We start from the raw sequence: 18546 nt of genomic DNA, 5'->3' as shown, positions 1-18546 counted from the left end.
TTGCAGATCTGAAGAGTGTTTGACATCAAACATGGGGATGCAGAATTTGGAATTTGTTCTTCTAGTTTATGTTCTTGCTTTATTATTCAAGTATTTCTTCAATATGGGTTTTTTTTTGGCAATGGTAATGTGAATGTTGTACCGTTGTATGAAGTACTATGTCATCTGTCTATTTTTTTTTTTCATTTTATAGAGGGTTACAGTTAGGAGACTGCCATGAGTCTCACAAAAGATTTTCAGTTTAGTATTTTTAGATAATTTTGAGACAATAATAGACTCTGGGCCACCACAACACAACTCTACATGGTAGATATGATGTCATGGTGCTGATAGTGCTACTACAAGAGCAGTTTTGGGTACCAACTGATCAAGAGGGTTTCAACTTGGTTAGCTGAAATTGTACACCTCCTTACAATGTTTTGGCCAGAGCTCCAAATAAAAACTTCAAAAAAAAAAAAAAGTATTGACTACTCAGAGACCACTTGCAGTTATACCAGATAGTAATCTTAAAACTTACCTGACATTTTATTTTTATAGGATCCCAAAGAAAGAACATTGCCCAATGACAGTTGTATTTTTTTAAAGTAATTTTAAAAGATAATGGCCCTTCTCCCATTTTTATTCACAATTTAAAATGGTATAGATTCTTGTTTATTATACAAATTCAAATTATATTGAATATACTCCTATTTCTGTCTACAATATTTGTACACCTAGGCAAAGTTATTTTGTCATATTGTATACATGCATGCTTCTTCCTCTGTTGAAGACATTTTGTGTATTAATAACAATTTTAGGATATATATCATATTGTATTATACATTTCTACTTCTGATCAAGATACTTACACACTGTTTACATTTTGAGGTCACTGTCTTCATTTCCTAAACAGTTGTCTAAAGATTGTATAATATTCTAATACAAAATCTCAGTCGTTAAGCAATATAGGTATTAGGAATTATAGGTCATTAGTCATATATGTTTGTTACACTTACAGTTAGACTAATCAGGTTTTTTTTTAGATACTTAGAGATTGTATTCCACATAGATAGGTAATCTTCAAACACTTCAAAGAATTGTAGAATATGGCATTTAAGTAAATTATGGTTCTGTTGACTTGAGACACAATTGCTTCTGGCAGCACCAATCTATTCCCAAGAGAGGGTTGAGCACCAAGCACACTCCACTTAAAGCTTGTTTTCTTCTGATAAAACTGGCCTTTGAGCATGAACCTGCCCACTGACAAAATGCATGGTATTGGGACAAGAAAAGTAGAATACAGGAAAACGACTGTCAAACCTTGCCAAGACTGATTAAGACATTTTTGAAAAATTTCCCTGCCTCTGAAAATGATTATATCCTGCCTTATCCAAAGTTGGTTGCTCCAACGTTGCAAATGAGACTTTTTGTGATTGCCCAGGTAGCCAGTTGTCTCTCTCGTCTACTTTACATCTTGGAAGTTACATGACTGCACTTCCTGTTTACTCAAGTATTATAGTATTATTATTTCTCTTCTCAGGTCCTTTTTTTTGGTTTTTAAGGACAGTGCTTCTCTGCAGCTTTGGGCCTGTCCTGGAACCAACTCTTGTAGACCAGGTTAGACTTGAACTCAGAGAGATCCACCTGCCTCAGCCTCCTGAGTGCTGGGATTAAAGACGTGTACCACCACTGCAGGCTCTCTTCTCAGGTTGAAGAGTAGTTAGTTGTAGTTATTTTCCTCTCATGACTTGGCCAAACTATTTCTAATACAAGACTTAGACTCCTTAGGAGAGATAATTTTTGAAATGTTTAGCATATATTTCTTGCTTGATATTGTTTATGTTGGTTGTAATTCTAATTTTTATACTTGCTATTTATTCTTATTGTATATAGCTTTGTATTAGACTTAGAACTGTCTTATTTCATCAAAAGGATGAGGTAATGTGTAGGATTACTTTTAAGTGTTCATCTTCAACTATATACATAAAAGATACCATTATAATTAATTAATTTTATATTTTAAATTATATTCATATTTTTACATTAACAATGGGCCACAAGTCTGATTTTGAAATGATCAAAGCGTCTTTCCTAATATTTTGTTTACATCTTGTTATGATTTGAAGTTATAGTGTTTATATTTACATTTATATAATATCTGATAAAATAAAAGATGTAATCCTATGCAACTTTTATTAAAGTGAATCATATTTATTATGCTTATAAAATTTCCTAATTATTAAGGGGAACCACCTAAAACAACTATATTTTTGTTCAGGGTAAAGTGCAATATGTTTTCACACTTACTTTCAGCACAAAATTTATAATAACATATTTCACAGAAAGTTTATATGTACCTTTCATTAATTTTACAATACCAAGTTTGTTCTTGGAAAGAATAACAACAGAAAAATAATTACCAATTAGGACTGCTAATAGTGAATTTAGAATTTTAAATGGGGCTATATTGGACACAGATGGATTTACTCTATTAGGGAACATTTATGAAACAAGCACAAAAGATATTTTTTGAGAACTGGCTTGTGTTTCTCATGAATTAGTCCATGGTAACAATTCAAAGCATCTCTGTTCCTTTAAGGGCACTGCTTCTTTCATAATATATTCACCAAATTCATTCTGAAACCAGTAGAAGAGAGATATTTTGACTTTCTAAAAGTGCTGAAAGGAAGAGTAATTTGGGAAAACAGTTTGAAAATATAAGAGAAATCCGTGAGCATTTGAGCTAAATCCAGAGATGGCAAACATATTTTGAAGCTTTCATTTTATGTCTGTTCACATGCTGAGTTGAAAATGAAGATGTGTATTGATCAAACTACTGAATAGAAGAGGATGCTCAAAACGCCTTTAGGCTGATGCTATGAAGTAATGAATGCTCATGCCTGAAAACACATTATAATGTTTCTGGGCAACCCTTCTGTCACAGAATGTATTTTAGAGTGGTTGTGTCTTAGACTGTTCAGATTTCTCTAACAGCGTAAGCTAGAGGGTTCATAAACAATAGAACATTTTTTTGTCACAGCTGAGGAGTTTGGGAAATTCAAGTTGAGTCTATTTGTGATAGACTCAGGCCCCAGAAAGTCCCTGATACATATTCCCTACATAGAACCTGAATGGCTCTTCTCCAAGCCTCAACTCAATGAAATAATAGCACTCTGAAAACAGAACCAGAGCAGGGGAAGAGACACCTTGTCCCTTAGCCTAGAGTCAGGAAAATGTCCCCAGACCCTGAATCCAGGACCAATAGAGCATACTATGTCCCTACATTCAGAGCATACTAAAGATAATCACTCTGTTCACAAAATTAGGGTAAAAATGTTAAAAGAACCACAAAAGAAACACAGTTTGGCTCCAGAATTGGAGAAAACTCTGCCACTGACACAAAAACAGCCATCATTCATGGGGAAAACTTTCTAGTCACTGATCCCGCAGAGTCTTGGAATACCCTCAGGCAGTTACTAGCAGTTGGGAATTCCTCTCAGGCCTTGAAAGCTCCCCGTACATCATAGAAAACAGCCAAGTCCAAGCCTGGAAGTCTAGAATTATACTCACCCCAGAAGGGAACAGCCAATCACAAGCCCAGAGACTTAGAATTCCCCAATCCTCTTCCCCTATATTAAGCCCCTCTGTTCACTGCTTGGAGTCTCTCCTGAACTGTTCCTGTTGCTACTGCTGATGTTTTTGATGCTGCTGCTTCTTCGGACATATGGAGGAACCTGAGCTAACTTGGGAATGAAGACTCTGTTTTTGCTTTGGAGTCGGTCTCCTATTGGTTCTGGAATTCAGGCATAACATTTGTACACTTGGTATTTGGAAAAGGCTTATTTCTCAGGGATGAGTTTCCCTCATGCCCTCATCTGATGTACTAGGAAGAATGTAAAGTTGAAAGAATGTGTATTTAAAGGAGGATTTATTAGAATGACTTGCATGATAAAATCTAGGTAGCTCAACCATAGTTCCTTCTACAGGAAATACTGAGAATCCTAATGTCTCATTCATGAGGATGAGTAATTCAGAATTCCCAAACTGGTGCTGAGTCTTGGAAGACTTCTGAAAAGTCACTGGTCTTCAGTTTACAATGGAAGTCCAAAGAAACTAGGTTCAGATACTATGAAAGGAGTTGCAAAAAAAAAAGGAGCAGAAGTATAAGCAATAGATAGATAAACTCTGAAACTCTGTCAAGATGATCTTGACGACATGGAAATGGAAAATAAACTGTTTTGGAAGAAGGGAAGGCAACAAGGCTTGAAGTTAACCCTTTTCTCTCAAACCTCATTCCGTGTTACCATCACCATGATGTACTGCTCAAATTTTAGAATAGTTCTTCCCACTGGGAAAAAAAAAAAAACCTGCATGGGTCTGACCCTTCTCCGTATATGTGGCAGACTTGTAGCTTGCTGTTCTTGCCGGATTAAGAGCCAAAACAGGGGCTGTCTCTGATTCCTTTGCCTGATTTCTGGGACCCTTTTTTTTCCGACTGAATTGCCTCATCCAGCCATAGTATGAGCGGAGGTACACAGGTGCCTAGGTTTATTGATATTTAATATGCCACATTGGGTTAATATCCCTGAGAATCCTGCCCTTTTCAGAAAGGAAAAGTGGATGAATGTCTGATCTTAATTTATCTTTGGAAAGTAGTATATATCGAGAAAATTATCCATTTAATACAGATTCTTCAATTTGGTGGCTTATAAGTTTCAAAATATGTCTTTATGATGCTCTGGGTTTTCTCAGTATCGTTTTTTATGTCCCAATTTTCACTTCTAATCTTATTAATTTGGATATTCTCCCTAAGCCTTTTAGTTTATTTAGCTAAGTTTTTGTCAGTCTGACTGAATTTCTGAAAGAACTAATCCTTTGCTTCTTAGAGTCTTTGTACTGGGTTTGCTTTTGTTTTATTGACTTCAGTTGTGAGTTTGATTATTTATTGTTGTCTACTCACTTGGGGTATGACTGTTTCTTTTTGTTCTAGAACTTTAAATGTACTGTTAAGTAACTACTATAAGATCTCTCCTTTTCTTAATGTTATGCCTTAGAAGCCTTTTTGAGAGACTTGGCTCTAGAGGGGTTCCCAGTTGTCCAAGGGGATTTCCCCAGCTAGGTCCTTGGGCAGCAGATGAGAGGGTGCCTGAACTTGCCTTATCCCATAGCCACACTGATGAATATCTTGTATATCACCATAAAACCTTCATCTGGCGATGGATGGAGATAGAGACAGAGATCCACATTGGAGCACTGGACTGAGCTCCCAAGGCCCAGATGAAGAGCAGAAGGAGGGAGAACATGAGCAAGGAAGTCAGTACTGCGAAGGGTGCGTCCACCCACAGAGACAGTGTGACTGATATAATGGGAGCTCACCAAGGCCAGCTGGACTGGGACTGATGGAGCATGTGATCAAACTGGACTCTCTAAGTGTGGCTGACAATGAGGGCAGACTGAGAAGCCAATGATAATGACACGGGGTTTTGATTCCACTGCATGTACTGGCTTTTTGGGAGACTAGTCTGTTTGGATGTACACCTTCCTAGACCTGGATGGAGGAGGGAGGACCTTGGACTTACCACAGGGCAGGGTACCCTGACTTCTCTTAAGACTGGATGGGAGGAGGTGGAAATTTTTAATAAATCAAAAAAATAAGAAAAAGAAAACGGTGAATCTAGATGGGAGGGAAAATGGGGAGAAACTAGGTAGAACAGAGTTAGGGGAAATCATAATCAGGATATAGTGTATAAAAAGTACAATTTCAGTGAGAGAAACAACAGTTGAATATTAACTGAGCGGCTTCTGTTTTGTAATGCTGTAAAAATGGCAGTATTGGGAGTGACATGTGATCTTATAATGTTCTCCATTTTCAGCTTATGGAACCACTACGTTCCACAATTCACAGCAATATTTTGTAAAGAAAAACAAACTTCGTGATTGAGTTTTACCTTTCAAAGTATCCAGGCTTAGGTGTAAAGTATTCTTACAATAATGCGATTGACTATTACTTTGATGATCATAAAATATACCTCTTGCTATCTTCCTTTACTCTTACGAAATTCCCTCCTGCCTGACTACCATTCTGGAATAAACTACATCAGATGTAAGTATCAAATACTCTTAAGTTTTTATAGATTATGATATCTGTCCCTGAAATTTTATATTTCATAATTTAAAAACAAGATTTGTCTTTAAGAAGAAAAATACAAAAGCAAACTCAAAAAAAATTATGATATGAAGTATATAGAGTTAGTTTTACTGTTTTCTAGTGTCCTGTAATTATGAGGTCATAATTTATATGTTTTTTCTGAGATGAGGAATGTTAGAAAATTCAAAAATTAAAGCCATTGCACAGTAGACAAATTTCAATTTTCCTTGTCCATTTGACACAATTATTTCCAGATCTCAGTTGATCCAACATCTCTGTATTTCCTGATGTACTGTTAAAACAAGCTTCCACCATCACCTGCCTAATAAACGCACATGCTTGCTTCCATGTGAGGTCGACTGAAGGTCTTTCTCATCACCCTCTGCATTCTGCTTCTGCTGCTCTCTTCATCTTCTGGGTGCCAACTGGATAGAATGGTGGATAATCAATTTTAACTTCTTTTAATAGCATGCCTACATAAATCCCAACTCTCCTTGTATCTAACTGTCCATTCATCTTTTTAAGCATGGGTCTACCTACACATATTAAGATGAGTTAAAATTAAAGAAAAGAACTTAGTGTCATACCTTTATGTGACAACGTGTGTGGTATCTCAGTGTTACACTCTATGTGTTCTATGTGTTCAAATCTATGTATGCAAAAGCATCTATAGTCCCATGTGCTCTTTTCCTCAATATCAGAATTTCTCTTGCAGGTTGAGCATGCTACCTCCAGCACTTGCTTAAGAATTTCATTGTTATTAGTGTTCAACTTGCTTTATTTTTCTTCCCATTATAAGCACAGAGTTGGAAAAATAAAGCATTATATCAAACAGTAACAACAATAAGAAAGGGATTTAATTGCCTCTAGTTCCTACTTGGTTTCAACAAGGCCATTTTCTAATGCAATAAGGTTGTTTATCATTTTTAATGCTGATTTGAGGTTTGCAAATACAATAGAATTTATGCTTCTTCTGTAGTTGCAATAGAAAAATGAGGAATACACATTTACACAAAGAGGCAAGGGGGAGATATATAACAGGAAAAGTTTGTGCATATGTTAAAAATCAGAAGTTAAGCATTCAAGTTTTTAAAAAGTCCTTGTTGAAGAAGAGATAGGTGATTTACTTCACATCACAGTTCATAAGGTTATGCTAAGACATGCATGCTACCTTCAATGTGTCAAGGAAATATTTTAACTTGTTTTGTTACCATGAGCACAGCATTCTGTTTAATAACAGTATGTCTAATGACATTAGAAACTAACGTATTTGTTGATATCATAACTTAACCCACTGTAGACCTTGAATGCACTAAATATAGACATTGTATAAGGAATTATACAAGTGAAAAAATAAGGATTTACCCATAAGATAATGAACTTTGAAAAGTAGTTTTGCATTAGCCACAGATAAACATTACATGGAGATAGCAAACAAGGAAAATCATTTTTATAAATATTTCTTCTAGGAACTTGAGAGGTTGTTTAATGAGTAAGCAGCTAAGGACCTGGGTTTAGAAATGTAGTATTTACCAAAACCCAGATGGGATACAGTCGCAATAACATTATACCTAAAGCTCAATGGGAGGAGTTAGGTGGATCATGAGGGATTTCTGATCAAGCAAGCTACGCAAAGGTGAGATGCATATTTTGGGAGAGACTGTGTTCCTAACGCTGAGTTGGACCACAATAGAGAAAGACACCTTGCATTGGTCTGTGGACCTCTGACCACCATATATACATTCACTGCCTCCACCACAGATGCATACCTACAGACATGCAAAATATTATCTATTTCAGGTTTTCTTTATTTTATATTATGGTATTGAAAGCATAGACAATGAAAAAAATAACAAAAAACATTTTCTTTGTATATTTGAATTTTAAATAATGATGTGGGAGTTGACCTAAAGTCCAAACACCTGCTAGGGAAGCAGATCCCATGCCTTGTGAGAGTTAAAAGCAAAATCCATGACACCTGACTCTATTAAGTACTACTTTTTAAATTTAATTTTAAATTATTTCTGAATTTTATATTCCATTTGCAGTTCTCCTGCCACTCCTCCTTCTGTCCCCCTTCCCCGAGTCCACTCTACATTTACTACTCCCAAAAGGGTAATGGTTCCCATGGGAAGTCAACAAAGTCTGGCACATTAAGTTGGAGCAGGACCAAGTCCCTATCCCCTGCTTTAAAGCTGAATATGGCATCTCACCATAGGGATAAGTCTCCAATATGTTCGATCATATACCAGGGATAGATCCCTCACAGATAGGCCAAAGTCCACCACATATAGAGGGCCTAGCTTGGTCTCATGGAGACTCCACAGTTAAACATACCGCAAGAATACTTGCTTAATAATGTACATATCAGGATTCCTCATAACAGCCAGAATCTGGAAGGAACAAAGATGCCCCTCAACAAAAGGAAAGATAAAGAAAATGTGGTCCATTCACACAATGGAGTATTATTCAAATGAAAAAAAAACAATGACACCATGAAAATTTCATGCAAATGGATGCTACTAGAAAAATCTATCCAGAGAGGTAACACAGACTCAGAAAGACAAAAATAGTGTGTATCATTCATAAGTGGATATTAGATGTAAAACAAAGGACAACCAAACTACAATCTACAGAGAAGTTAGGTAACAAGGAAGACACTAAGAGGAAGACATGGAAGGGGAATTATATGACATCTCTTGAGTAAATTGTGATCAGTGCAGAGCAGTAAATGGGAAGAGATGGGAGATGACAGACAGTATGAGGGAAAAGGATGGTGGGTGGGGGAATGAAAGGAGTAGGAGAGTAATGAAAGAGAGATCTTGATGAAGAAAAACCTATTAAAGAGAAAACTGGTGCTAGAGAAATTCCTAAGAATCTATAACAAGGACCCCAGCTAAGATTTCTAGAAATATTGAAGAGAGAACCCAAACTGGTCATCCCCTGTAATCTGATTGATGCATACCCCAGCTGTCATCATAGAGCCTTCATCCAGAAGCAGTTGTGGAGTTCTACAGCCAAGCACCACTCAGACCTACAGGGATCCAATCAAAGAGAGGGAAGAGGGAACACAAGAGCAAGGGAAGTCAAGATTATAAGGAATGAATCTACAGAGACATCTGAACTTATAATGGAAATTCAGGAATTATTAAATACTTATTAAAAGTCTTTTTATCATTTTATGAAGGAATACTTGCTAAATAGTAGGTCCTGTAACACCCGATTCTGTGTTACCCTCTCGGTACAGTTTGCATGCAACTGTACCTTACGCAAGTCGGGCAAAGGCCTGGAGATTGAAAGAAACACACAAGAGACCTGGGTCATTCGAAAGGAGATCAGCCAAATACCACTTTATTCAGCTTTTTGCAAAACTATACTTTGGCTGCTACAAAAGGATTACCTCCCAGGCAGGGAGGAATCTGACTGCTGCAAGGATTTCCTCCTGAACAGGTGGGAAATTACCATACCAAAGATGAAACAATGCCCTACAGCTAATCAACAGGCTACAGCAGAGGGAGCACAGGAGCAAACAGGATGCTTATTTAGCTGGCTAGTAACCGTCCTAGAAATTCGCCCCAAGGAGCAAGGGCAGACCGGGCCCTACAGGTCCCCCTTTTATATAAAGTATGTGAGTAGGCCTGTCTTGGGTGGCACTGGACATCAGACAATACCCCTTACCCATCATGGGAAAGCATCCAGGTCAAAACACATTTCCTGTCTTAGGTTGGGGCAACCACCAAAAAACCTTACCCGTCATTGGCTCACTAGTCACCCATCACCAAGTTCAGCCAGATTTGTGCTGAAAGATACCTCGGGGCAAATGCTAAGAGGACTTGTCACATGGTAACATTAACCTGAGCTTGCCTTTGGCTCTGGCACCATGAAACCATGAAAATGATGCTCTAGCACATATAAGCACTCCTAAAGGAAACTGTGCCTGCTCAATCCTAAATAAATCTGCCCAAAATGGAGCCCTTTAAGTAGGTCTCAGCACTGGGGAAGGAACCCTGGTATAGTTAACTAGAATAATAAACAATAGTCAATGTGTAAATCTTGTACTCCAGGGTCCATGAATAACAGCAAAAAACTTTTCCTGTAACCTAGCAGAGGTCAAAACCCACAACCAATTGTAAAATAAACTGCAGTATTCAATTGTAAATTTAGCTCAATTTGAACGGCCAAGGCATTTACAACCTGCCCTGAGAAGGTATCCATTGTGCTAGCAGAAGCAACTAACTGATTAAAGGAAAAATCCAGCAGCATTAGCTGCTCTGGCAGCCACACAATGGCTGCCAATAACATGGGAAGGGTAAATAGGTAAACGAACAATCCTTGGCACTCGGACCACCACAGCCAGCTCCTCAGAAACCCAGCAACTCTTCAGTTGGCAAGCCAGTGTCTGCTGGATCTCTTGGTTATGTCCTGTCTTCAGGCTTCTGGACAGGAAAATCCACAGCACGCACCAGACACTCAGGTACCCAAATTGGATTGTCAGCATCCTGCGGAAAAATACAAACAGCTCCTCTACCCCACATTAGTACAGGATCTGTACCATACCAGGTGCCATCTGCTAGATTCTTCCATTTAACATGAGGCATCCCAGAAGAATTTGGCCACCAATATTGCTCAGCAGTGGTCTGAGATTGAGCATCAACAGTCAAAAAATTTAAAATGTAATAATATAAAAGAGAAATGGTCTCTGGGGGTGGAACCATAATCCCCCTTTTTTTGTTTTATGTAAATAAGCTTTGAGCATGAAATGCACTTGTTCCACTATAGCTTGCCCTTGAGGATCATAGGGTATACCTGATTCATGAGAAATAGAAAACTCATAGCAAAATTTAGCAAAGCCAGTGCTGGTGTAGGCTGGTCCATTATCAGTTTTCACAGTTTTTGGAACTCCCATATAGGCAAAAGTCTGGAGACAGTGACTTTTAACATACCTTAATTTTTCTCCTGTATGAGCTGAGGCAAAAATAAGATGAGAATATGTATCCATGGTTATGTGAACATATTGTTTGTGCCCAAAAGAAGGAACGTGGGTAACATCCATTTGCCACAAATGATTAGGAGCAAGTCCACGAGGATTAACTCCCAAATGGGGAACAGTTAAAAGTTCTTTACACAAAGGGCATTTTTTAACAATATCAGTGGCTTTCTCTTGAGATATCTTAAAATGAAATCATAAAGACCCAGCACTGAGAAGAAAATGATTATGAGCTTTTACTGCAGCTCCATAAGATTTTTGAGTCACTGCATAAATTTGGCGGGTAAGCTGATCAGCCAAGCCTTTCCCTCACTCAAGGGGCCAGGCAAATGTCCTACGTAAATGGGAACAGATCGGGCCCAAAGCAAAGTTTGGATAGTCAATAACTGCATCTGGACTCGAGATACAGAAGCAATATAAGCTGCAGTTTCCAAAGGCGCAAGAATTTTGCTTACATGCTGACTGTCAGTAAAAAGGTTAAATGGAATATCAGCCTATTTCTCTTAGGCCATTTGTACAGCGATCAATTCAGCTACCTGAGCAGATTTAGCATCAACAGGCTGAATATCAAAATCAGGAGGGGAGGCCACCATAGCTCTCACGGTGGAAGAACCATCAGTAAATATATTCCTTGCCCCTTCCAGAGGCTGCAAAGAAATAACTTTAGGGAAACATTCCGGAAGATTTTGAAAAAGGTGACCAACTTATCAGAAGGATAATGATTATCAAACTTGCAGAGATTAGTGCATAAAAACAAGCTCCAATCCTCTGCAAAATTTTGCAGCCAAGTTATTTCTGCCTGGGTATATGGTGTAATAACCTTATCAGGTAACATTCCAAAGGTTTGTATACCAGGTTTTTACCCTTTCTGAATAACATGTAGCACAGCTGATGGGTACGAGATAACAATTTTTACAGGTAACACATGTTCATGTATCCAAAGGATGGGTCCTTTTTGCCAAAAAACTCCAGTAGGACTATGCTGAGAGGGAAAAATTATCAAATCACAAAAGGAAGTTGCATCTTGACTCCCCTGTAGAATGTCCACACAACCATTTACTGTTCTAAGATTTTACAGCAACTTTTATTTACCAGACATTTTCTTAATAACAAAGATAGGAGTGTTCCAGGGAGAAGTGGATGGCACTATACATCCTGCCTCTAGCTGTTTCAGTAACTCACTCTGTAGACCAGGCTGGCCTTGAACTCACAGAGATCTGTAGGTCTCTGCCTCCAAAGAGTTAGGATAGAAGGCACGTGCCATTAAACCTGGATTTTTTCCTGGGCTGATTAACTGCTTCTTTACCCGCAGGGCAGATCCTTTTGATGTGTCCAGACCTTTTGTATTGAAAACAATTTTTAGATCTAGCTCTACCTTGACTCTCCCTAAAGGCAGAAACAATTACCTGACCCAGCATGTGAGTGCCATCACATAACCGGATAAAATCATTTAAATTGTCATTTCTATGGGGACATATAGCCTCTTGACAAAATCTGTTAGCGTTTTTATTGGCTAATTGTTATTATGGCATAGCTGAGTCCACTTCCTCAAAAATGCAACTTCCCACCTGTAGCAGGCAGTCAATAAACTCAGAATAAGATTCTGAAGATCCTTGAAAGGTCTTAGAAAGCTGTTCTTTTGCTCTTTTGTTAGGTAAAGTTTTTCAAACTTTAACAGCTGTGGCAGCTATCATTGAATAAATCACAGAATCATATGTAATCTGTGCTGCTAAGCCAGCATACTGTCCTTCACTAGTTAACATGTCAACGTTATCCTGGGGGAAACCCACGATAGCATTATTCCATGAGGTCTTTATGCAATTTTCCTACATTTCACCTCTCCATAACAAATAATCTTCCCACAGAAGACAGGTTCTGCAAAGCTGCCTTCCTTCTTTTGCTAACTTTTTTTCATCAGTAGCAATCTCCTTTTTTTAGAATTTCTTCTTCCTCTTCTATATCCCTAACTCTCTTAACTTCCTGCTCCTCAAAACTCTTAATAGAACTCACAGATTCTGCTTTCTGAATCTCCTCAAGGGTTTTGTACAAATTCTCTAATTGCTCTTTTACTTTAACATCATCACTGAAAAGAGCATCTCTGACTAAGCTCCATAGCAAAAATATTGCTATGGGGAATTCTTCCAGCCCTCGCTCTTTCAGGGCATTTTGAAGGTCAGTCTTTACCTGCTCCCAACCAGTAATATTAAAGCCCCCTGCATGTAGAAACCAGGGACTAAACTCTCTCAAAAAAATTAGGCAATTAACTACCTTACACAAAAGAAAACTGTCTTAAGGAACTCTTGTCCTGTCTTATTTTAATACCAGTGCCTTACTTGCCTTGCTTCTCTAAAAGCACTATCAATTGGCCCTTTAATCTGCCCCTTAACACTGGAACAGAATTACTTGCACCCATAAGCCAATACACCCTCACCAATTACCTGCTGACCAGCCTTCCGAGGGTGACCTCTCAAGGATCCTTACTTCCCGAATCTCGTAGATGGGTCTCCACAGACGGGTCTCCAACTGTAGCTGCTGCTGATGCCAGCAGTGACTCCAATTGTAACACCCAATTCTGTGTTACCCTCTCGGTACAGTTCGTGTGCAACTGTACCTTATGCGAGTCGGGCAAAGGCCTGGAGATTGAAAGAAACACACAAGAGACCTGGGTCATTCAAAAGGAGATCAGCCAAATACCACTTTATTCAGCTTTTTGCAAAACTAATATACTTTGGCTGCTGCAAAAAGATTACCTCCCAGGCAGGGGGGAATCTGGCTGCTGCAAGGATTTCCTCCTGGACAGGTGGGAAATTACCATACCAAAAATGAAACAAAGCCCTACAGCTAATCAACAGGCTATGGCAGAGGGAGTACAGGAGCAAACAGGATTCTTACCCAGCTGGCCAGAAACTGTCCTAGAAATTCGCCCCAAGGAGCAAGGGCAGACCGGGCCCTACAAGGTCCTAGCCTGTTTCTTTGTGACAAATGCCATGATCACAAGCCACATTAGAAGGAAAAGATTTTTTTCCATCTTATAATTCATAGTCAATTGTGTAGGTCATTGTGGGCAGGGACACAAAGAAGAAACCTGACAGAAATAAGTGAAGCTGAAGGCATGAAAGGAATCTACTTTGTAGCATTTTTCCTTTTTAAATGTTTTACCCTAATAACCATAGACTTATAATTATCTTGTGGCATTGTAATATCTTTAATTTACTGATTTATATCAATCTTTGTGGTAATCTTTTACTCCTTATTAACACTTGAATGTTTGTAGCTTCTTTTCCCATACTTGCAAATCATTGGAAGAATGTGCTTTAAATATATTGAGGAACACACAATCTAAGCAATATTCTTCATGCTTAAACAGAAATGAATTATCAAAGCATGAAACAAAACAGAGAAAAAGAATATGATTCCAACCATGTGACACTTAGCAGTAGACCAAAGTGTGAAAGAAATATATCAGTGATTCTTTTGTTTTATTTTGTTGTTTGTTTGTATTTTTTTTTGTGTGACAGGGGTTCCCTGTAGCTTTGGAGCCTGTCCTGGAACTAGCTCTTGTAGACCAGGCTGGCCTTGAACTCACAGAGATCCACCTGCTTCTGCCTCCGACGTGCTGGGATTAAAGGCATGCACCACCACTACCCAGCTCAGTGATTCTTAAAAGATAGATTGAAAGAGAATCATAAACGTAGAGTAAAAAAACCTTCTTAGGAAAAAAAATATAGCATGTCTGCTAATCAGTGATACATATCAGTATGTGCATTTTAAAAGCCTATGTAATGAGCATATCTCAAGGTGAAAATGAAACTTAAGTAGTTTTATGAAATATCTCACTGCCAGAAAGGTCTTAATCCAAAATTTATTTTCTTTCTTTAGCAGAATAATCTTAGTTGGTATTTGCATCCAGTCTCTCACTTAAAGAACTAAACATTTTGATTCTATTAATGCAGATTAATATTATAATGTAATTATAATATTTTTATCATTATTATATCCAAATTTAAATTATATTACCTATACATTTTTTAAAATTACAATTATTTTAATATACTCATTTGTGATGTTTGAAATCATCAAAGAAGACAATGATGGTGAAATAGCAAACTACTGATTTTCCATATGAAAAAGACAAATAGTACAGTGGTTTGCTAAATTTCTAAGAGAATCAATAAACTTTTATCTCTTTGTTCAACGTGATTTTGCAGTCCTAGCCTTAATATAGCACTGATTATATATATTAACAGTGATGTGAGAAATTTAAGTGTGTTTGACATATGACAGATGAGTAACTATTCAAATATTCTCCAAGATGCCTGATGTGATGCTTTTGACCCATTCAAAGTCAAAATCTGACGACACTAACAGCATAGATAAATTCAGAGACATTACACAGTCAGCATTACTTTAAATTCCTTGTTTTCTCCCTGCAGAATTTTATTGTTCAATTTTCATGTTATTCTTAATTTTTAAAGAAAGCACCAGAAGTCATATAGTTAAGTTTTCAATGAAATCATATTTAGCATAGAGTAATCTTGTTTTAAGAATAGTAATTAAGTATAATTTAATATAATTTAATTAATAATAAATTAGAAGCAATTTAACTTTAACTCTTTAAACTTTACTTGAAGTGTTTTCAAGTTAATGAAAACATCACACCCAACTTTAAACAGATCCAACATCTTCTATACAATGTTTCATATAGTTAAAATTGGTTTTTGGAACAGATGCTGTGAGACATCATATTAAATTTTGTACTTTCAGCATACATATGTATTGCATACATATCCATCATCAACAACCCCAAATACATGGTAAAATTAAAACTAGGAAAATCTTAACTATTTATCTTAATTTGCAACTAGTGTCCATTGCCTAGAATCAATTTTTCCTTATTTCCTTATTTTAAACTGTTCTTAAATATTATACTGCAACCACGTGTGTGTATGTATGTTCACGTGTGTTGTTAGTTTTCACAGATGAGGAATAACAAGGTCTATTTCTGATCATATGAGTTCTCTAAATATTAAGCGTTCTAAGTCCATCATTTGCCTTCAAATACTGTGGTATAATTTTTCTTATAGCTAACTAGTATTCCATTTCTTTTTTTTTTTGTATGTGTTTATAGTAAAATTACATTTTTTCTATTTCTGCTTTCTCAATTTAAACACCCTTCCTTGGTCTCTTTGAATGTGTTTATGAGGGCATGTGTGTGTGTGTATGTTCATGTTCATACACACACATGTCTATAATTTATACATGTGTATACACACACACATACACACAAACATAAATACAACCTACTCAATCTGAATGTTGTTTGTGTTTGTTTTTATGACTGACGATTATTACTGATTATTATTATTATGATTTTTACCAACAAGTATACTCTTACCCATATTTTATATATGCTTTTCTTCCTATCTGTTCATCTGTTGATGACAACTATCTTAATTATAATACTTTTTGTTAATAAAAAGAGCAACAGGAAGTTACATGTATGTTTGTATATTCTTGAAGCGCAAGCTAGCATGATACATATGAACACCAAAAATGTCCCCTATTTTTTCTATCTACTCTTTTAAAGAAATGTGGTTTTCATATCCAGAAATGGTTCACAGCCTCAACTGGCAGCTTGAACCTAGACCATCAGATGCGCTTCCCAGACAGCACAGAAAAAAGGAGGGCAAACTAAATGATTTTCTCTATTTTTAAAATATAATCAAAATTTATTGTACGATATTCTAAAATATTAATTAAAACACTCTTTAAAAAAGCAAAATCTCCAAAATTCCTATAGAACACAAAAATTGAAATCTCTTTAGTAACTTGAGTGTGTGTGTGCATGTGTGTATGTGTGTTTGTGTCTGTGTGTGTGATTTAATCTGCATTTTCTTTTTTAAAATCAATTCCAAATTTACTTAAACATAAAGCATATACTACTTATTGTTTGTTAATTAATTTGGAATTATGTAATAATACTCACAAAATGTTATGGTATTTGTGAGTTGTGTTTTAAAAACTTGTATTTTAGCCTGGCAGTGGTGGTGCACAACTTTAATCTCAGCACTCGGGAAGCAGAAGCAGGCAAATCTTTGTGAGTGTGAGGTCAGCCTGATCTACAAGAGTTAGTTCCTGAGAAGCTCCAAAGCTACAGAGAAAACCTGTCTCAGAAAAAAAAAAGCCAACAACCCCTTGTGTTTTAGAAAAGGGTTTATTGATATTTTCTTTATTCCAGTTATGTAAATTTAAATAATTTACAATTAGAATTGTATCAAGTTATAAATGACATATGTTCTATATATATATCTTTCATAGCTATTGATATTTTTCTAATCCAAATCTAAATTAGGCATTTTAATGTACATTTTCATATTTTTAATAAAATACCACACAATCTTTTTAATCTCTGTGAAAGACTATCCAAATTTTATAAATTTAATCTTTCCTTTCATTTAAAAGGAAATTCATATGTATTATTTTACATTTTATTATTCATTAGATTTTATTGATATTTGCCTTATTTTCAAAAGTTTTAATGTATTTTTTCTGTTGTAAACCTTCCTTGCTTAGTGATACAGAGTGTTAAAAATTATATTGCCATTATTTATAAATGTTGTAAATCACATATCTTCTAAATAGTTTCCTATGTATAATTCTTGCGGAATGAACATAGTATTATAAATAATCTCTCATCAGGCCAATCATTTTTAATTACGATACAATGCAGTTTAACTTTCTGTATTGTGTTTAAGAGAACAATTTTTAAGCCACTTCTTAATAGACACACAATATACATTTAAATATATCTTCTTTTTGACTCTTCCAATATTTTATAGATAATTTTGAGCTAAAATATAGGTTCTCTGCCCTCTCTTAAGGAGGAAGGGGGAGGAGAAGGGAGGGGAATGGGAGGAGGAAAGGAAGTATAAATTTTTGAATGGAAAAATAAATAAATAAATAAAATTATAAAAAGAAATATGTATCCAAAAGGATACTGAGTAAAATCTATGCAGTAATATGTTCTAATTTTATCAGTATTATGTTTATCAGTTGATAAAACTAAGCATACTTTTAAGTATTTATATTGTATACTGAGAAAAGGTAACAGTTTCTAGCAATTGTTATCATTAGCCTTTGTTATCAACCTAGAAGCATTCATTATGATTCTTAACACTGATGTAATTTGGAACCTAAATAAATTTATCTACTGATGTCTTTAAGGAAACTCCACTGTCCTAATTTGCTTACTCATTTGGTCATTTCTTATTAATTTTATTTCAATGTAGGCAAGTTTTCAAGGTATTTTATCAATGCTAGTTTATTATTTTCCCATGAGAAAGCTCATTTTGAGACTACATACAATAATGGAAGTTTTTGTAAAAATTAAGGCAATCCATTTCCTACCTGAATATGAGTGGTGAAAGAAAAT

This window comes from Myodes glareolus, chromosome 12, assembly GCF_982192425.1.
Source record: "Myodes glareolus chromosome 12, mMyoGla1.1, whole genome shotgun sequence".
Classification (NCBI taxonomy): Eukaryota; Metazoa; Chordata; class Mammalia; order Rodentia; family Cricetidae; genus Myodes; species Myodes glareolus.
Note: the sequence above shows the minus strand (reverse complement) of the source record.